This window comes from Tamandua tetradactyla, chromosome 6, assembly GCF_023851605.1.
Source record: "Tamandua tetradactyla isolate mTamTet1 chromosome 6, mTamTet1.pri, whole genome shotgun sequence".
In the NCBI taxonomy this organism is placed as follows: Eukaryota; Metazoa; Chordata; class Mammalia; order Pilosa; family Myrmecophagidae; genus Tamandua; species Tamandua tetradactyla.
The window spans coordinates 79,969,293-79,992,075 of NC_135332.1; the positions used below are offsets into that span (position 1 = coordinate 79,969,293).

The 22,783-nt window shown below is 37.6% G+C and overlaps 1 long non-coding RNA gene across 2 annotated transcripts in view; it reads left to right on the forward strand.

The window, feature by feature from the left end:
• LOC143686161 (uncharacterized) overlaps positions 1-22,783 on the forward strand; it is a 229,126-nt gene that overhangs the window by 42,379 nt on the left and 163,964 nt on the right. The window contains exons 1-2 of one of the 2 annotated variants that reach the window (XR_013176941.1): positions 7,350-7,761; positions 10,420-10,513. This is a non-coding gene — a long non-coding RNA (uncharacterized LOC143686161). Of the gene's footprint in view, positions 1-7,349; positions 7,762-10,419; positions 10,514-22,783 lie in introns of those variants that run through there. The other variant, XR_013176940.1, reaches the window with a different exon arrangement.

The window sequence follows — 22,783 nt, forward strand, 5'->3', positions numbered from 1 at the left end:
TTATACTTTTCTGAAACATTAACTTCATTGTATTTTGTATTGCCTTTCATAACTCTGGAATACAGAAGTCTATTTTTTCTAATATTGTCATTTTATACAAAAGTATTTATATGCATGTGTGTACAAGTATATATTTGTACACCTATTTCTTATAGAGAGCATAGAATTTTGCCTCATGTTTTAATAGAACCACATTTTGTGACCTTTAATTGGATTATTTAGTCCACTTACATTGAAAATCAATATTTTTCTGCTATTTCAATTTATTTCATATATTTTTGAAGTTCTGAAACTTCCTTCTTGCTTCTTTTTATATATTAAAAATTTTAATATTAAATTCTATTCTTTCTGTTGAAAGATTTTAACCATATCTCATTCCACTATTTTGCAAGTATTTTTTTAGTGGATAAAATTCACCTGCTTAAAATACTTTTAGTTTCATTAATATTATTAAGATTACTTCTAAACAACCAATATTGCAGCTTAAGACACTCCAAGTTTCTGTATGCTCATAGAAACTTTTATGACTAACAATAATTGGTAGTGCCACCATGATCAGAACTTTAGAAAATAGATGAAAGGATTCTAGGAGCTGAATCACTGTACAAGCTAGAAGATTCCACTTAAAACAGGTAACAAAACCAAGCTTATTGCCCATATCTTCCCTGTGATTTTACTGTGGGTCCCTGGCTCAGTTTTATAGTGAAGAGTGTAACTTTACAGTGAACAGTGGAATGCATGTAGTTTCCAATTTATCCAGTGGCCTCTTGATGTACAGACTCAGGCCATTCATGTATCTTCCACTCTTTCAGTACTTGCCCTACAGACAGAAACAGCTTGCAGACAGTATAAGTAGTATAATAAAAAAAAATTAAAAACACAGTCTGAGGTAAAGCACGCCTGGATTTATGACATACAATAGCGTACCCTGAGGGTGGGGCCCAGTTCAAGTGGAATCCCTCCTTCAAAGAATTCAGGCTTCAGGGACCAGAAAACAGAAAAATTAAGCCCCATATACTGCCTCACTTCTGACTCAACTATGCATCTGGCAGGTACAGTCTTCTGAAATTAAAGGAACTGCATCACTTTAAGCTGATGGGAAGTCATGGGCAGTCAAGGACCACAACCTGGGCAGGATAGGAAAAACACACTCTAAAGCTTCATAGGAAAGTCTGACAACTTGCTGAATCTTACCCTTAGGTAAAACTGATGCTGGCTAGTCTCTCTTCTTGAGATGTGGGCCTGTCTAGTCTGGGAAAATCTGACTGGGGTCTATAATATTTGAGGAGATTCTTAAAAAAAGCCTTCATATAGACAGGAGAAGAAACAGGAAAAGAAGAACTGAAAAATTTGGATCAGTTAAGCAAACCTATGCTAGAAGTCTAGAATAAGTTGAACTAAATATCAAAGAACAGATAGAAAACACAGCCATCCAGCAAAAAGAAAAAACTTTAGCTAAAAGAGTGAAAATATCCTCCAGGATAAACTAATTAAGGAAATCAAATGCCTAAAAGCCAGCAAAAAATAATGAGTCATACTAAGAAAATTGAAGATATGGCTCAGTCCAAGGAACAAATCAACACTTCAAATAAGATACAGGAATTCAAGCAACTAATTCAGAATGTTCAGTAAGACATGTAAAATCTCATCAAATATCAAATCAATGAGATGTGGCTCAATAAAAAAAACTTTGGGCAGACATAAAGAAGAACTTGAATGTTTGAAAAAAAAATCACAGAACTTATGGGGATGAAAAGCAAAAATAGAAAAGATGAAGACACAGTGGAAGCCTACAGTAACAGACTCAAAGAGGCAGAAGGAGGGATTTGTGAACTAATGAACTGAATATCCTAAATTCAACACACAAAAAAGTATATAGGGAGAAGAATAGAAAAATATAAGCAAGATCTCATGGAATTGAATGACAACAGGAAGCATATGGATACATATATTACGACTGTCCCAGAAGGAGAAGAGAATGGAAAAGGAACAGAAAGAGCAAGGGAAGAAATAATCACTGAAAATTTCCTGTCTTTTCTGAAACACATAATAATGCAGATCCAAGAAGCACAGCATTTGGTTATGTTTTAGCATAACCAAAACAGAATAGATCTGAATAGACCTACTCCAAAACACCTACTAATCAGATTATCAAAAAACAAAAACAAGGAGAGAATTCTGAAAGCAACAAGAGAAAAGTGACACATCAAATGCAAGGGATGCTTGATAAGACTATGTGCAGATTTCTCATCTGAAACCATGGAGGCAAGAAGTTAGTAGTATGGTATATTTAAGATATTGAAAGAGAAAAACTTCCAAGCAGAAATTCTATATTCAGCAAAACTGACCTTAAAAAATGAGGGGGAATTTAATATATTTTCAGAAGAATGGACACAGAGGTCTGAGAACAGGAGACCTGCTCTATGAGAAATACTAAAGGGAGCACTACAGGCAGATAGGAAAGGGCAGGAGAGAGAGGTCTGGAGAAGAGTGTAGAAATGAAGATTATCAGTAAAGGTAAAAAGAGAAAAAAAATTAGATATGATATATAAAACCTAAAAGACAAAATGGTAGACTAAATTACTGCCTTTGCAGTAAAAGCACTAAAGGTTAATAGATCAAACTCACTGATCAATAGACTTTGACAGACAGAATATATTAAAAACAAGATCCACCTATATGCTGTTTACAGGAGACTCACTTTAGACCCAAGGATAAAAGTAGGTGGAAAGTTAAACGTTACAAAAAGATATTTCATGAAAACAACCACCAGAAAAGAGAGGGGTAGGTATACTTATATCCAACAATTTAGACTTCAAATGGGAAACAAGTAAAAGAGACAAAGAAGGACACTACTTATTAACAAAAGGAACAATTCAACAAGAAGCATAATGATCATAAATATTTATGAATCAAGCCAGGGTGTTCCAAATACATGAGGCAAACATTGACAACACTGAAGGAAGAACTAGACACCTCTACTATAATAGTTTGGGATTTAAACTCCCCACTCTCATCAATGGCTAGAACATCTAGAGAAAGGATCCATAAGGAAACAGAGATACTGAATAGTATGTTCAATGAACTAGACCTCAATATTTACAGAACTTTACACCCCACAACATCAGGATATACATTTTTCTCAATTGCTCATGGACCATTCTCAAGAATAGACCATATGGGTCACAAAGCAAGTCTCAATAATTTAAAAAAGAGTGAAATTATGCAAAACTTATCTTCAGATCCTAATGGTATGAAGTTATAAAACAATAACAGGCAGAGGGCCATAAAATTCACAAACATGTGGAGGCTACACATTCTGAAACAACCAGTGGGTCAAGGGAAAAATTAGAAGAGAAATCAGTAAATGTCTTGGGACAAGTGAAAATGAAAACACAACATATAAAACTTATCAATAAAGTAAAGGCAGTACTGAGGGGGAAATTTATTGCCTTAAATACCCATATTTAAAAAAAGAAGAAAGAGCAAAAATTGAGGAATTAACTGTTCACTTGGGTGACCTAGAGATAGAACAGCAAACTAAACCCAAAGCAAACAAAAGGAAAGAAATTACAAAAATCAGAGTAGCAATAAATGAAATTGAGAATATGAAAACAAATTAGAAAATCAATAAAATCAGAAGATGATTCTTTGGGAAAATCAATAAAATTGATTGACCCTTAGTGAGGTAGATGAGAGAGAGAGAGAAGGAGAGAGAGAGAGAGAGAGAGAGAGAGAGAGAGAGAGAGAGAGAGAGAGAGAGAGAGAGAGAGAGAGAGAGAGAGAGAGAGAGAGAGAAGGAGAGAGAGAGAGAGAGAGAGAGAATAAAATCAGAAGTGGAAAAGGGGACATAATAACTAACCTCAAAGAAATAAAGGAGGTAATGAAAGAATATGATGGAAACTATGTGCTAATAGACTAGACAATGTAAATGAAATGGACTACTGCCTAGAAAGGCATGAGCAACTAACATTGGCTCCAGAAGTAATAGACAACCTCAAAAACTAATCACTAGTCAAGAGGTTAAATCAGTCATTAAGAAACTCTCCCCCACAAAAAAATAATTCTAGAACCAGATGACTTCACAGGTTAATTTTACCAAGCATTCAAGAATTAGTACCAGTCCTGCTCAAACTCTTCAAAAAAATTGAAGAGGACGGAAATTTACCTAACTCATTCCATGAAACCAGCATCACCCTAATATCAAAGCCAGACAAAGATACTAAAGAATATTACAGACCAATCACTTCAATGAATATTGATTCAAAAATCTTCAACAAAATATTCACAAACTGTATTCCATGGCATATTATAAGAATGATAGACTCTGAACAAGTGGGATTTATTCAAGGTATGCAAGTCTTGTTCAATGCAATAATCAGGTTTTCATTTTTGTTTGTAAATAAAGTAAGCTTTTGTAAAGTAGAAAATGATATCAGACACGATAGTAGATTTTTTGTTTTTGTGTTTGCTTTTTTTTTTGTTTTGGAAAGCAGGACAAAACACAAAGACATTCAGATGAACAGAAGCCAGAAGAATATTATTTACAACTCCAAATATGAGAAGGCCTGTCTGCAAAGCTATAAAGGGAATTACACCTTGACAGAGGGTAATCTGCAACTGAAGCTGGAGAAGTTAGTATAAATACAGCAAACTAGGTTGGGGAGCAAGGCTTCATGTTCTCCCTGTGGATTAACTAATTTGAATGCTTTGGGAGGGTTCAAGCCATAGGTACTGTACATAGATTGTTAGTACCTGAACCTAGCATAACTAGGGAAGCTGAATAGTCTGAGAGCATATAAGGGAAGTGGCTGGAATGTAAACTTAATCAGATCCTCATGAAGGTGTCCAGGCAGGTGTTTAGCCAGGGCCTCAGAACAGAGCCATGATAGCATTCCAAGGCAGACCTGTCCTAGGAAAACTTTCCATTTTTCTTCTACCTGACCATATGGCCATGGCATTGGCCACTGCCCAAATTGGCAAGTTGAATGCAATTCAACCACCATGTTTGTTTGTACTTTCTTCAGAGTGGCAACCTTCTTCATTCATCTAGTAATTGCCATCAGTAAATCAAGCAGTCAATAGAGCACTGTTCATAGGACACTGCTCAAGTGTCAGTAACATCTGGTTCAAAGTTAGCCGTGGGGGAAAAAACACTTCCTGTTATTGAGTGCCTCCATATATTCTCCTGATAGCTTGTTCCTGAAGAAACCATTTCCATTTGTTTTGGAACTCTTATGGGCATGACTTTTCATTGCCCAAGGCATTGTGGATGTTTTAGGTTCAAAATTATTTTGCATCCCTCAGTCATAGAGTTAGTCCTAAATAGTGCCCAGTAGCAGGAAAGTTGTGCCTGACTTGGAAATTTTCTAGCCCAAAATCCCAATATCAGATGGCAATATCAGGCATTTGCCAAAAACAGCAGTCTATGCTTTACCCAGGGCTGTTATGCAGAGAATCTGTTCATAATATCACTCTAGCTTCTAGTTTTTCCTGTTTAAAATTAATGACCTGTCTGGTCTCTAGCAATCTCAATCTGTGTGGCTGTCATTTGGCATGTCCAGTCAATACCCAGCAGAATGAATTCACATACGTTCTATTTTGCAATCCTAGGTACAGGAAGCTTTCCCCAGTCTGGCCCAATATCCAGTCATGTAATCCATCAAGGAAAGGGCATGCAAACAATTTTGATAAAGTCTTTTCAAATGACCCTATTTTTATCACAATGAGATTTAACCATCGTGTTCCTATATCCTCTGAATTTATCTGTAGACTTATTAGGTAAACTACACCAAAAGATTTTTATTTTAAATACTAGGTAGGGTAAGTATTTCTCAGTCAGGCTTAGCTTCCATGAGAAATGCTAATAGAATGACAGATATTCTTCATGTGTCTAACAGGGCAAAAGGTATGCAAAGCTGTGGTTTAGGACACTGGCTTTCATATTATTTTGACATCTCTCATGGTAATAAATGCATTTTATATTGAAATCCAGTATACACGCACTATCAACTGACACCCAACTTTTTAAAAAAGATATTATGACACTTTCAATAGAACTACAACTGAGCTAATTTTTTTTTGTATGCTGTATGGTGGGGTCACATTTAATTATTTTTCCATGTGAGAATCCCGTTATTGCAGTATCATTTGTTGAATTTTTGTTTGTTTTGCTTGTTTGTCTGGGGAAGTGCATTGACCAGGAATCAAACCTGGGTCTCTAATATGGCAGGCAAGAATTCTATCACTGAACTACCCTTGCACCCCCTAACCTAATTTTAAACATTCATTTTAAAGATTAAATTCAACTTCTTAAAATTAAAAAAACAGCATTATTAAAGAAAGATTCATGCAGTCTCATCTCTGAACTAAAATGAAAGGATAAAGATGTAACTTAACAGATATTGAACATATAATTCAATATTGAAGAAAATTACAAGTAATTCTGTCATAGCTCAGTTTTTAAAATCTCAACTTTTTTATGCACAAGTCTGAACTATTTACCTCCAATAACTCTTTATCTTATCAAAATTTTTTTTCTAATAATTCCTAAAGAAAAAAATAGAAGAAAGAAAATTTATCAACAAAACATTTAACATTCATATTAAGGAGAGAGATAGAAAGTAAAGCACATTGATTTATTCTGCACCTTTTAATTACCTTTTGAACCACTGGTTCTTAATATTATGGGTACTGTTAAGCCACAACATTTTTTACATACTTTCATAGGTTCACAGCCCTCATAAAAGTTATTCATGGACTCCATTTTCAAATGTGGGAAAATTTCCAAAAACAGTTTGATTCTTTTCATGAGCATCCTAGAAAGCTACCTTCTTAAAATCTTCAATTTATTTTCTAAGCTAATGAATGTTGCCAGTTAAGAACTACGTAGAATATAAGTAAGCACAAATATATACTCTTTGAAAATATTTTATTAAGCATTTTTGGAACACTCCTTTCTAACTTCAAAGTTTAGGAATTTAAAAAAGCATTTTAATAAAACCAAACTACACTAAAGTCACATTGTTTTGTGTGAAGAAATATGAAGAAATGTGCGTTAATATTTAAAAGCAAAACATTTCATGCAGAAGTATCTTTATTTTATACCAACAAGGTTTTGCCCACTGAAAATTCACAATTGTGGCAGTGTGCTCAGCATAGTTGATAGTGGCTGTGCCCCTCTTCCTGGGACCCAGAGTTTCACCGTTTCATGAAACTCTTCACTAGCAAATGAGTTCCCAGGTCATCGCTAGCACTGGCTCCACCAATCAGGAGTCTCCTCCACATGTCTGCATTGTCAGCCAGGCTTCCATGGCATGGAGCGCATGCTAGCTGAGGTCAAACTCCCACAAGGCAGCGGGCACACAGTCCTGGAGGAGGAGAGGTCAACACCTGAGGTCAAACTCCCATAAGGCAGTGGGTGAACAGTCCCAGAGGAGGAGAGGGTGACACCTGAGGTCAAACTCCCACAAGGCAGCGGGGCAAACAGCTCAGGACATGGAGGCAGGGGATTGGCATTGGCAAAGTTAAGCTACCATAATGCAGTGGTGCGAACGGCCGCCTTGCCAGAGACCTCGATGGCGGTACTCCAGTTGACCCCTTGCTGCAGCCTGGCTCCGCCCGCCCCCCGGCTTCCTCTGCCTCTCCCTCGCTTCCTGCTCCCGGCTCTCTCCACCGTCCCTTGGTGTCTCTACGGTTCCAGCGCTGCCAACGCTGGCTTCCCACCCAGAGGCCGTCCTGGAGGCTGCAGGCATTGACCAGGTGAACTTGTGAACTTAAGTTTAAGAAACCGACCGGGTCTTGCTGTGCAAGCCGCCTTCTAGTTTCCATTCCACTCCACTGCATGCATCTTCCTCTACTCTATTTCATGTTATTCTGTTTCATGCTGGGACTTACTCACTAAATTGATCTTTTCTATCTACTAACGAGTGGCTTACACTTTGAAAAATACTGTTTCAGGAATTATGGCTTGTGAACTACAGAGGGGAATTGGAGAAGCATAGTGATTAATGTGTGGTAGCATTAGTTCATTTACATAAGGAATTATTAATGCAGTCTTTCTATGAATTTTTATTTAAATATCTGCTATACCAGACCTGGAGATACAAAGCTACTGAAAGTCCAGTGGGGAGGCATGTAGGCAAACTGTAAATGCCAATTTGCTGTGATAAATGCTTTAATCGAGAGTTGAGATAAGTCTTGAAAGATGATCTAAATACCTGAGGAAAACAGGGAACATTGACAATGAAAATAGCCTTTCAAATGGTCCCTGAAGGGTGAGTTTGCCAAGGCAAGGGCTGGTGGAGGGTATCCCAATTGAAGGAATAGGGTGACAAGCCAAGGGTTTTGAAAGGTCAGAGTATGATCTGGAGAGGATTGCTAGATTTAGTAAATGAAAATATAGGATACCCAGTTAAATTTGAATTTTAGATAAACAAATTAATGTGAGAACATCTGTTGATCTGGGTCAGAAGGATGTGTTCTGTCACAAAGCACAAGTGGACACGAGAGTAGCAAGAGATGAGTCTGGAGTATAATTGGAACAGGTAGAAAAAGTAAGCGAGAAAAAAGTAAGAAAGAAATGTAGACTGTTGCTCATACTGAAAACAAATTTAAGAACAATTTTAGAATTTTAGAATGCTTGAAAAGAAGTAAAAAAAAAATTGGCTCTTGAGTCCTTAGCTTAAAAATAATAAAGGTAGACTCCTAGTTGATTGGTGAGATCAATATTAATTAATGATGATTCTCAATTGCATTTGAATAATTCTCACTTTCAAACCTGCTGATTTTAATAGTTCTAAAATGCCTGTGCCAGGGTGTTGAGTTGCAAAGAGAATGAAGCACAATTTCTGTGTATAATGATCCTTATTGGAATGCCCTCCTAAAGCTATGGTAGCAGTGCTGGAGTTAAGAGCATTTGTGTCATCAACCAGGTTAGCTTTGCTCTGTTTATACAATTGCCCACATATGACAGATGCAGGCCATCTATGTTTCCTTTGCCTTCTTTATGGAAACCGGTTCCCCTCCATATCCATCTTCACAACATCATAGGGATGATCCAGGTGGGCCAGGGGGGCACCTGAACCAAGATGGACAGATCATTTTTCAATCTCTCCTGTCCTAGCTGTACTTGTGAACCTTAAACTCTGGAGCTGTTCATAAACATGTCTTCCTCCCATTGTGGTCTGGAAAATCAGAGGAAGCCAGTCAAACACTACAGAGAGCAAGAGGGGCAATATTTAGTAAAGAAGGGAGAGAGATAGGGAAAAGAATGTAAGGAGCACTTCTGTTGGAACAAAATTGCCCAGAGATGAGTGAGCCTGATGAATAAAGACAGAGGAAGGTTTGGGAAGAAACAGACCACAAAACAGAGGGGGAATCAGAGATGGAGGGAGGTTGTTGTCCAGCTGGTGGTGGTGGGGCAGCTATGGCACAAGAGGCCACCAAGGTGGAGGAGGTAGCCCCTATCTCAGCATTGGTGACAGGATGGTTCATGAAGAGTGGCCCTGGTAAAGGAGGGAGCCCTCTTGCAGCCATATCGTCCTGAAGACAGAAGGAGTTAAGTCAGAATAGGACAGACCAAAGCTGAAACACAAGGAAGCAGGTGTCAATGCCTGAAACCTGTCCCTCTTCCAAGTTTCAGAAAAGGAGCCTCAGTGCTAGAAAAATCTGCCATCCCATTCAGTCCCATAACAGTTCTGTGGTGCCTCAGGGTGAACAGCTGTCACCACCAATGTCACTGCCCATTTCTGAAGAAGGGGATTGGCATTGTGGGGGGCTGATCTGGGGGATTAACAGAGGGAATATCAAAGAATAAATGCAACATATTCTGGATAAAGAAGCATCCATTCCAGGACCCTTCTAAACCTCCCTTTACCTCCACCACCAAAGCTCATTAATTGTATATTAAGAAATTACAGATTGAGAGGGAATGAGAAGTCCATGCTCTGCAGAAGTAGTAACTACTTTTCAGAGGTTCTTTCTACAGTCTTTCCTGGCTCATCTCAGTTTCTCCTTATTCTGCATGTTAAGTGTGACAGCTTGGGGGACAGATGCACAGAGAGGAATTAGAACATTTTTCCAGAGCCACACAATTTATAATCCAGATGCAGGTTCAGTACCAGCTCTGCTTGCTAGAATGTCCTCACCCCTCTCTGCTTCCCTCCCTGACTGAGGGGTCTTAAACTCTCCAGAAGTGCTGTCCCTGGCCTCAACATCTCTGAGGAGATGGTGTTTGCAGAAGCCTGCAAGGGGGAACTTGGAAACTGTTTTCTAGTAGAAACAGAAGACTCAGCCTCAATGCTTACCTTAATTATCAGATGATGATGTATTTTATTATACTGTGAGGTTACTTTTATCCTATGAAAATTGAATTAGGAATTCTAAATAGCAATTTAATAAGTGTTCTTTTATTTCAAGGAAGAAAGGTAACATGAGATATGATCAGAGGAATTACCAGCAATAGCAGCTGTGCAGGCTACTGGAGAACATGCTGTTGTGAACATAATTTAAGGTAAGACCTTGCTGGGAATTAGCCTGACAGGAAATGATTGACTCTCAGTGTTTAGTATCTCAGTTTAGTGTACTTTTGCTGTAACTACTACATAATTTCTGATAATTGAAAATACTTTTACCAGTAAAAAATATTTTGAGATTCTTTAATTTTGAAATTCTTGGAGATGGGGCAAGAAATTTAAAATTAATCTACTCTGAGTAAGAACATTCACAATTGAATGAAGCACAGAAGAGCAGGACATACTTACTGAACTTTCTGTTTTTTAGTCAAGTTGGCAGTTATTTGCCTTGTGAGAATTCTCTCTCTCTCTCTCTCTCTCTCTCTCTATATATATATATATATATATATATATATATATATCTTCTGACCATTATTTATGTTACTGTGATTAATCAAGCTGAACAACGCATGGAAGATTAAAAAACAAAACAAAAGAAATAGCAAAAGTCAAGAGGGTTCCCATGAGCCACTGGTGTTCAGTGGCTGAATGCACTGGTATTTCTGTCTTTGCCTGCAGCCAAATTTGCCATGTCTCTGTAGCTAACACCTACCACCCATATTGCTGCTTCTCACACTTTTTCAGTACTAGCTTTCTGACATAGGATAGAAAAAGATGGCATTGCTATTTTCCTATGTGAAATTCTGCTTTTCTTCCCTCCAAGCCATCTGGGTCCTTGTTTCAAATGTCCCCTCCCACCTTCCACATTGAATTTACCAGCAGAATCAGAAGAAAGAACCTGAGCCTTCTGTTAAGAGAGAAAGGAATATCAGAACTGGGACCTCCTGGCTAGTGGCCTGCAATTTAGTTTCTTTTTTAAATTTTTTTACATTTATTGAGACCTGTTTTGTGACCCAGCATTGTCTGTCCTGGAGAACAATCCAGATGTGTTTTTTTGATTAAACATTATTTCTTTATTTGAGAAGTTGTTTCTTTATCTGTGAAGTTCACAGAACAATCATTCATAAAATTTAGGATTCCCATATACCACCCCACCATCAACATTTGCATTGGTGTTGAAAGTTTTAAACAGATGGTGATAGCTGTTTTTGTGTAATTCAGCTATTTTTTATAGTAGTTAAATTTATTACAATTGATGAAAGATTATTACAGTAGTACTATTAAAGATTGTCCATAGTTTATTTAGGCTATTTTTTCCTATCTTCCCAACCCATAATTATTTTCTGTTCATGCATGTATTTATTACTCATTTACCCTTACCCTGGATAATGGGGGTGTCATTCACAAGGTTTTTACAGTCACACAGTCACAGATAAATATTATATAGTTATGCACTCATTTTCAAAACTGAAGGCTACTGGATTCAGTTAAAAATTTTTGGGTATTTCTTTCTGTCTATTAAAATAGGGTAGAAAATACAGCAGTATCTATATAATGAGTCAGAAATCTTAGTGATTTGTTAAATCTAAACTTGTCAATTGCAACTCCTTCCTCTCATATGATTATTCTCTCACTCTTCAAGAATATCTGGGCAGTGACCATTCTAACTTCTTTGTGCTAAAAAGAGGTGTTGTTCATTATCAGGTATAGAATGAAACTGGTTGATGTTCTTGGAGAAACTGGTGCCTCTGGGTTTCAGGGTTTATCTGGTATAGGAACAATGTGGAGGTTTTAAGTTTCTGATAAAATAAACTTAATAGGTAAGACATTTATAGAGTCTTAGCTAGAACTCAGAGTATCTTTAGGGTTTTCAGTAATACTGTTGGTTGATGCTTGTTACACTGTTAAAATTTGAAATTTCTGTCTGAAGGTACATAAAAGTAACCTCCCAAATGACCTCTTGAGGCTATTTGAACTCTGTAGCCACTGAACCTTTATTTTGTTTCATTTCTTTTCCCCCTTTTGGTTAAGAAGGCATTGCCAGTACCTTGATACCAGGACCAGGCTCATTCTTGGGAGTAAAGTCCCACATTCACAGGAAACTTAGACCCTTGGAAGTAATAGCCCATTTAGGGGGAAGCTTATTTGCAGAGATTGTCTTAGAGGGAGAGGCCAAATCTGAGCCAAAAAAGAGGTTCTCTGGGGGTGATCCTAAGGCATTGTTATAAGTAGATTTAGCTTTCCTTTTACAGAAATAATTTTCATGAAGGCAAGCCTCAAGATTGAGGGCTTGCCTTATTAAATTGGCAGTCCTTTGTATTTGAGAGAATATCAGAAATTGCCCAGGTGGGGAAGTTTAATAATTCCACATTTTTTCCTGCTTTCTCAAGAGATGTTGCAAATACTTTTTAATTTTCTGCCCCAAATACTCTGGAATGTATCAGGGTATTATAGTAACCTGTACAGAAAAACAAGGTCTCATTCTCTGTTCTAGGTTACATGCAATTACATTGTTGGGACCCTTGGGCAACCTCACCCCATTGGCAATTGTGAATAATGACACCATAAACACCAGTGTGCAAATTTCTATTTGTGTTCCTACTTTCAGTTCTCCATGTATACACCTAGTGTGATGGTAAAGATCTGGTGTCAGCTTGGGCAAGTGAATGTGCCCAGTTGTCTGGTCAGGCAAGCACCAGCCTGACCATTGCTGCAAGGGTATTACATGGCTGCTTAAAAAACTGGAAGGCTGGCATAGTAAATCATCAGTCAGTTAATTGCATGTGTGGATGATTATATTTACAATCACCACAACATGATAATCCAGTCAAATGGATATTTTTAGGGAGAAGAAATGATTTAACTGCTTCTTCAGCCAGCCAGCCTTTCCTGTGGTGGTCTTCCAGGACCCTTTTCAGCACTCCCAACTTCACAGCCTACCCTTTGTATTTTGGATTCTTCCTTTCCCATGGTTGCATGAGACAGCTTTATAAATCTCATATTATGGATATCACCTGTTGGTTCTGTTTCTCTAGAGAATGCTGACTAATACAGATTGATATCAGGAGTGTGGTGGCACAAGTTTTCCTGAGCAATGAAGCAGAAGCTTTGCCCTCTGCTTCCAAGGCAAACTCACTGTCTCCACATGTATGGCTAGGTCTACTCTCCTGGCCCAAGGTTTCCTGGTTCCAGATCTTAGCTTCCAAGGTTCTGTCTCTGAGGCCGTTTTCCCATCAGTTATCCCTTTTCTGTCCCTTTTAGTTCAGACTTGCAGTTATTCTATTCATACAGATCCCACAGCATTCTTTTTGGTTTTCTATGCAATATACTGGGATCATACCCATCAGACAATGGAATATTTCACAAATCCTTTCTGGATAACTTTATCTCCAATCATGCTTTTTTTCTGCAATGACTGACTGTTTCCATGTTTGCTTAAATCCTCATGTAGGGTGCTACTCACTCAGGTTTCACTTTCTGGAAGCCTAGAAATTTCCACAATACCAATTTCTGTTTTCCTTGTACACAAGAACTTATATCTTTCCTCTCACATTTTACTGTAATCTTTAAGGAGCAACCACATTATATTTTCCACATTTAGTTTGGAAATTTCTTAGGCTAAATAACCAAATTCATGGATTTAATAATCTACCTTCCATAAAAAGCCAGCCAATTTTTCCAGATACTTTGCCACTTTAAAACAAGGATCACCCTGCCTTTCAAGTTTGCAATAACACATGAATTATTTCTGTCTAAGGCCTTATCAGCAGTATCTTAGGATCCACAATTCTATGAACAGTCTCTTCAAAATATTCTAGGCTTTCCCTATCAAGTATATCACATTTCTTTCAGAATCATCCCCTTATCTGTGTAAAAAGCCCTTCCCACACTTTTGGTATTTGCAAACTACCACAGTGCCCCACTTCTCAGGTACCAAAATCTGTTTTAGTTTATAAGTATGCTATATCCTAGAAATGGAATGGTTTTTAAATAGGGAATCTCGTTATTTACAGATTACAGTTCTAAGACTATAAAAATTTTCAAATACATCTAGAGAAAGATACCTTAATTCAAGGAAGGCCAATGCATCTGAAACATCTTTCAGGTGCGAAGGCATACCAGTTTCTTGCTGGTCCATTGTTCCTGGGATCCCTTGCCTTTCATCTCTGTTCCTGAGGGGGATAAATATGAATGCTGACTACATGACCAGTTGAAGAAATGAGGACTGTGATTGTATGACTATTTTTCCCTGTTTTGTTAAGGGCCTGTTTGCATTTGTACATAAGCAAATATCTGGTTTTCCTCTTATCATATAAGTTGTATTGTTCATATTATAATATTGAAGTTATAGGATATGAAGTTTAAGAGTGAATGTTACCTAAGGACTTGCACCATATTCTGGAGAGATGTAGTGTGTTCCTCTTTTTATGCAGGACAGTTGAGTATTGTTAGGTGATCATATATCTGTTGTGTTCTATTTGGAAATTGTGTGTTTTGAGGTGATGTTTTTAGCTACCAAGTTGACAAGGGGCAGAATGTGATGGTTAGTTTCTGGTGTCAATTTGGCCGAGTGATTATGCCCAATATCTGGACAGGCAAGGACTGGCCTGACTGTTGCTGCAAGGACATTTCATGGCTTGTTGATAAATCAGAAGTCTGGTGTATTAAATCATCAGCCATTTGATTACTCTGTGGGTGATTACATCCGCAGTCTACTAAGGTGTGCCTCCCAGAATGAGATAATCCACTTAATTGAAGGCTTTTAAGTAAGAAGAGATCATTTTTCACTGCTTCTTCAGTCAACAGTCTTCTTCTATGGAGTTTGTCCAGACCCTTCATCTGAGCTGCCAACTTCATGGCCTGAATTTTCCATTCCCAAGGTTACTCGAGATATAAATCTCATATTTATGGATATCTCTGTTTAATTCGAGAACCCTCACTAATACAATCATGCAGTGTTTTCTTATTTCATAGGGGCTGAGGAAGCTCAGATTTCAGTGGCCCCATAGGCTGGCTTCTATGTAGTGGTTCATTACTAATACTAGCACCCAGACAGTTGTAAGATGTCAGAGAAATGTCTACAGCAGTTATAACTCAAAGGAAGGATATATTTACAAAGTTTAACCACTTTACATACCCCAGTGTGAAGACCACAGATGAACATGTAAGAAAGTTCAGAAGTTCTGTTTTTTCCCTCAGGAGAGGATTTAATTTGCATGAAACAGACTTGGTCTGTGGGTGACTATGAATTAAACTATAAATGAATTTCTCCTAACATTCTTATAAGATATGGTTTTTGAGAAATGAACATTTGCCTTTCATTGTAGTGACCATACGTTCCACAAATTTCCTATTAATTCTGGTTTACATTGCAAGTGAAATAGGAATGACAGTGATTATTTAAAGTTGGGTTTCTAATCACTGTTGATTTTTACAATGTCTGCCATTATGATATATATGGTCTACCTACTTAACAATTTTCATAATACATCTTATATTCATGATAAAGGTGAATTCTGAAAGAAAGCTTCAGTTTAAAAAAGTTGGACTAGCCATTATTCTCTATTTAATTTTCTTTGGAATCACAATGCTAGTGTTATTATAACAACAATCATCTCCTCAGTTATATCTTAGGTATCAATTGATATCAGTTGCAAATATATATCTTTATGATATGTCAGAAGGATGCAATATATTTATATTTGGGATACCTGACTGCTAAGAATGCTTTCATTTCTACTTGTTGTAAACAATTTTTATTGGCTGCTATCACTTTTAAGTTTTGATGTTATCATTTTCATTTGTCTCAAGATAGTTACTGATTTTTCTTATAATTTCTTACTTGACCAGTTTTATAAGAATGTGTTGATTAGCCTCCACATATTTGTGAGTTTTCCAACCTTCCCCTCTTTCATCATTTCCAGTATCATTCCACTATTTGTTAAAGTATTTTTTACTAGCTCAATCTTTTTAAATTAAAAAAAACCTGCTTTGTGACTGAACATGTCATCTATCCTGGACAGTTTTCGATGAGCACTTGAGGAGAATGTATGTCATGCTTTTGTGGGGTAAAATGTTCTGCAGATGTCTTTTAAATCTAGTTCATTAATCATGTTATTCAAGATCTCTGTTTTCTTACTGATACCCTATCTAGATTTTCTATCCCATTGATGAGGGTGGTATATTGAAGTCTTAAACTGCTATTGTAGAAGTGTCTGCTTCTCACTTCAGTATTGTTAGTGTTTTCTTTATGTATTTTGGGACACTCTGGCCAGGTGCATAAATATTTATGATTGCTATTTCTTCTTTATGAGTTGTCCATTTTATTAATACTTAGTGTCCTTGTCTCTTTTAACTGTTTTACACTTAAAGTCTAATCTGTCTGACATTAGTATATCTACCCCTGCTTTTTTCTGGTTGTCATTTCATAGAATATCATATCGTTTTCCAGCCTTGTACTTTTACCTATTTTTTGTTCTTAGGCCTAGAAGGAGTCTCTTGTTGACATTATGCATTTGGATCCTTTCTTATTAAATCCATTCTGCTAGTCCATGTTTTGATTGAAGGGTTTAATTCATTAACATTCAATGCTGTTACTTTAAAGACAGTATTTTCTTCAACCATTTGGTCCCTTTCATTCTATATATCATATCTTATATTTTCTCTCTTTTTGCCCATTTAGTTACCCTCACTGTTCTTCATTTCTCCACTCTTCTCCAAACCACTTTCTCCTCTTTTCTATAAACCTCTAGCAGTCCCCTTCATATTTCTTGTAGAAAAGTTCTCTTCTTCAAGAACTCTCGCCTTATCTGTTTATCCGTAAATATTCAAAAATCTATGTCATTTTTTGCCGTGGGTTCCAAGATGGCGGCTTAGTAAGGTACGTGCGTCTTAGTTCCTCCTCCTCCAAAGCAACTACTAGGTGAACTGAAACAGTGCAGAACAGCTCCCGGGGCTATGGCAGGGAATGGGCATACAGTGTACCCCAGTCTGGACTGGCTAGTCTGACTGCGAGACGCGACTGCGGTGAGATCCCCGAGCGGCGCGCAATTTCCCAAGCAGCGGCAGCTGCGGAGGTCGGAGCTACTCCCTCCCTCCATCCCGGGCCGGCTGAGAATCTCGGAGAGGCAAGTTTCCCAAGCCGAGGCGGCTGGCGCCCCTCATTTGTGGGTGGCTTCGAGTCTCGGTTTCGAGTCCGCGGCTACGAGTCTTGGATCAGAGGGCTATCCAAGCCGCGGACACCCCTCCCCCGCGGGTGACATGCTGGTCCGGTGGTGAATTCCCCGGGCCCGCAGCGGCCGGAGACCAGCCACAGGGTCCCCTCAAACCGCGGCGGCTAACGCCCCCACCACGCGTGGCCCCTGAACCAACAGAGAGAATTGGATCGGTAATCCCCAGGCCGCAGAGATCGGTAACCAGGGGGATCCATTCCAAACACTTGAGACAAACAGGTGCCACGAGCGCCGCCTACTGGGCAGGATAAGAAAAACAGAACCCAGAGATTTCACAGAAAAATATTACAACCTTGTTGGGTCCGACACCCAGGGAAATCTGACTAAATGCCCAGACGCCAGCAGCAGAAGATAACTGTCCATGCTCAGAAGATTGAGAATATGGCCCAGTCAAAGGAACAAACCAATAGTTCAAATGAGATACAAGAGGTGAGACAACTAATGCTGAATATATGAACAGAAATGGAAAACCTCTTCAAAAATGAAATTGATAAATTGAGGGAGGACATGAAGAGGACATGGGCTGAACATAAAGAAGAAATAGAAAAACTGAAAAAACAAATCACAGAACTTATGGAAGTGAAGGATAAAGAAGAAAAGATGGAAAAAACAATGGATACCTACAATGATAGATTTAAAGAGACAGAAGATAGAATTAGTGATTTGGAAGATGGAACATCTGAATTCCAAAAAGAAACAGAATCTATCGGGAAAAGAATGGAAAAATTTGAACACGGTATCAGGAAACTCAAGGACAATATGAACCGCACAAATATACGTGTTGTGGGTGTCCCAGAAGGAGAAGAGAAGGGAAAAGGAGGAGAAAAACTAATGGAAGAAATTATCACTGAAAATTTCCCAACTCTTATGAAAGACCTAAAATTACAGATCCAAGAAGTGCAGCACACCCCAAAGAGATTAGACCCAAATAGGCGTTCTCCAAGACACCTACTAGTTAGAATGTCAGAGGTCAAAGAGAAAGAGAGGATCTTGAAAGCAGCAAGAGAAAAACAATCCATCACATACAAGGGAAACCCAATAAGACTATGTGTAGATTTCTCAGCAGAAACCATGGAAGCTAGAAGACAGTGGGATGATATATTTAAATTACTAAAAGAGAAAAACTGCCAACCAAGACTCCTATATCCAGCAAAATTATCCTTCAAAAATGAGGGAGAAATTAAAACATTCTCAGACAAAAAGTCACTGAGAGAATTTGTGACCAAGAGACTAGCTCTGCAAGAAATACTAAAGGGAGCACTAGAGTCAGATACAAAAAGACAGAAGAGAGAGGCATGGAGAAGAGTGTAGAAAGAAGGAAAATCAGATATGATATATGTAATACAAAAGGCAAAATGTTAGAGGAAAATATTATCCAACCAGTAATAACACTAAATGTCAATGGACTGAATTCCCCAATCAAAAGACATAGATTGGCAGAATGGATTAAAAAACAGGATCCTTCTATATGCTGTCTACAGGAAACACATCTTAGACCCAAAGATAAACATAGGTTGAAAGTGAAAGGTTGGGAAAAGATATTTCATGCAAATAACAACCAGAAAAGAGCAGGAGTGGCTATACTAATATCCAACAAATTAGACTTCAAATGTAAAACAGTTAAAAGAGACAAAGAAGGACATTATATACTAATAAAAGGAACAATTAAACAAGAAGACATAACAATCATAAATATTTACGCACCAAACCAGAATGCCACAAAATACGTGAGGAATACTCTGCAAACACTGAAAAGGGAAATAGACTCATATACCATAATAGTTGGAGACTTCAATTCACCACTCTCATCAATGGACAGAACATCTAGACAGAGGATCAATAAAGAAATAGAGAATCTGAATATTACTATAAATGAGCTAGACTTAACAGACATTTATAGGACATTACATCCCACAACAGCAGGAGACACCTTTTTCTCAAGTGCTCATGGATCATTCTCAAACATAGACCATATTCTGGGTCACAAAGCAAGTCTTAACAAATTTAAAAAGACTGAAATCATACACAACACTTTCTCTGATCATAAAGGAATGAAGTTGAAAATCAATAATAGGCGGAGTGCCAGAAAATTCACAAATACGTGGAGGCTCAACAACACACTCCTAAACAACGAGTGGGTCAAAGAAGAAATTGCTAGAGAAATCAGCAAATACCTCGAGGCGAATGAAAATGAAAACACAACATATCAAAACTTATGGGATGCAGCAAAGGCAGTGCTAAGAGGGAAATTTATTGCCCTAAATGCCTATATCAGAAAAGAAGGAAAGGCAAAAATTCAGGAATTAACTATCCATTTGGAAGAACTGGAGAAAGAATAGCAAACTAATCCCAAAGCAAGCAAAAGGAAAAAAATAACAAAGATTAGAGCAGAAATAAATGAAATTGAAAACATGAAAACAATAGAGAAAATCAATAAGGCCAGAAGTTGGTTCTATGAGAAAATCAATAAGATTGATGGGCCCTTAGCAAGACTGACAAAAAGAAGAAGAGAGAGGACGCAAATAAATAAGATCAGAAATGGAAGAGGAGACATAACTACTGACCTCACAGAAATAAAGGAGGTAATAACAGGATACTATGAACAACTTTACGCTAATAAATACAGCAATTTAGAGGAAATGGATGGGTTCCTGGAAAGACATGAACAACCAACTTTGACTCAAGAAGACATAGATGACCTCAACAAACCAATCACAAGTAAAGAAATTAAATCAGTCATTCAAAAGCTTCCTAAAAAGAGAAGTCCAAGACCAGACGGCTTCACATCTGAATTCTATCAAACATTCCAGAAAGAATTAGTACCAACTCTCCTCAAACTCTTCAAAAAAATCAAAGCGGAGGGAAAATTACCTAATTCATTCTATGAAGCCAACATCACCCTCATACCAAAACCAGGCAAAGATATTACAAAAAAAGAAAACTACAGGCCAATCTCTCTAATGAATATAGATGCAAAAATCCTCAATAAAATTCTGGCAAATCGTATCCAACAACACATTAAAAGAATTATACATCATGACCAAGTAGGATTCATCCCAGGTATGCAAGGATGGTTCAACATAAGAAAATCAATTAATGTAATACACCATATCAACAAATCAAAGCAGAAAAATCACATGATCATCTCAATTGATGCAGAGAAGGCATTTGACAAGATTCAACATCCTTTCCTGTTGAAAACACTTCAAAGGGTAGAAATACAAGGGAACTTCCTTAAAATGATAGAGGGAATATATGAAAAACCCACAGCTAATATCATCCTCAATGGGGAAAAATCGAAAACTTTCCCCCTAAGATCAGGAACAAGACAAGGATGTCCACTATCACCACTATTATTCAACATTGTGTTGGAGGTTCTAGCCAGAGCAATTAGACAAGAAAAAGAAATACAAGGCATCAAAATTGGAAAGGAAGAAGTAAAACTATCACTGTTTGCAGACGATATGATACTATACGTCGAAAACCCAGAAAAATCCACAACAAAACTACTAGAGCTAATAAATAAGTACAACAAAGTAACAGGTTACAAGATCAACATTCAAAAATCTGTAGCATTTCTATACACTAGCAATGAACAAGCGGAGGGGGAAATCAAGAAACGAATCCCATTTACAATTGCAACTAAAAGAATAAAATACCTAGGAATAAATGTAACTAAGGAGACAAAAAACCTATATAAAGAAAACTACAAAAAACTGCTAAAGGAAATCACAGAAGACCTAAATAGATGGAACGGCATACCGCGTTCATGGATTGGAAGACTAAATAGAGTTAAGATGTCAATCCTACCTAAATTGATTTACAGATTCAATGCAATACCAATCAAAATCCCAACAACTTATTTTTCAGAAATAGAAAAACCAATAAGCAAATTTATCTGGAAGGGCAGGGTGCCCCGAATTGCTAAAAACATCTTGAGGAAAAAAAACGAAGCTGGAGGTCTTGCACTGCCTGACTTTAAGGCATATTATGAAGCCACAGTGGTCAAAACAGCATGGTATTGGCATAAAGATAGATATATCGACCAATGGAATCGAATAGAGTGCTCAGATATAGACCCTCTCATCTATGGACATTTGATCTTTGATAAGGCAGTCAAGCCAACTCACCTGGGACAGAACAGTCTCTTCAACAAATGGTGCCTAGAGAACTGGATATCCATATGCAAAAGAATGAAAGAAGACCCATATCTCACACCCTACACAAAAGTTAACTCAAAATGGATCAAAGATCTAAACATTAGTTCTAAGACCATAAAACAGTTAGAGGAAAATGTAGGGAGATATCTTATGAATCTTACAATTGGAGGCAGTTTTATGGACCTTAAGCCTAAAGCAAGAGCACTGAAGAGGGAAATAAATAAATGGGAACTCCTCAAAATTAAACACTTTTGTGCATCAAAGAACTTCATCAAGAAAGTAGAAAGACAGCCTACACTTTGGGAATCAATATTTGGAAACGACATATCAGATAAAGGTCTAGTATCCAGAATTTATAATGACGTTGTTCAACTCAACAACAAAAAGACAGCCAACCCAATTACAAAATGGGAAAAAGACTTGAATAGACACCTCTCAGAGGAGGAAATACAAATGGCCAAAAGGCACGTGAAGAGATGCTCAATGTCCCTGGCCATTAGAGAAATGCAAATCAAAACCACAATGAGATATCATCTCACACCCACCAGAATGGCCATTATCAACAAAACAGAAAATGACAAGTGCTGGAGAGGATGCGGAGAAAGAGGCACACTTATCCACTGTTGGTGGGAATGTCAAAGGGTGCAACCACTGTGGAAGGCAGTTTGGCGATTCCTCAAAAAGCTGAATATAGAATTGCCATACGACCCAGCAATACCATTGCTGGGAATCTACTCAAAGGAATTAAGGGCAAAAACTCAAACGGACATTTGCACACCAATGTTTATAGCAGCGTTATTTACAATTGCAAAGAGATGGAAACAGCCAAATTGTCCATCAACAGACGAGTGGCTAAACAAACTGTGGTATATACATACGATGGAATATTATGCAGCTTTAAGGCAGGATAAACTTATGAAGCATGTAATAACATGGATGGACCTGGAGAACATTATGCTGAGTGAGTCTAGCCAAAAACTAAAAGACAAATACTGTATGGTCCCAATGATGTGAATCGACACTCGAGAATAAACTT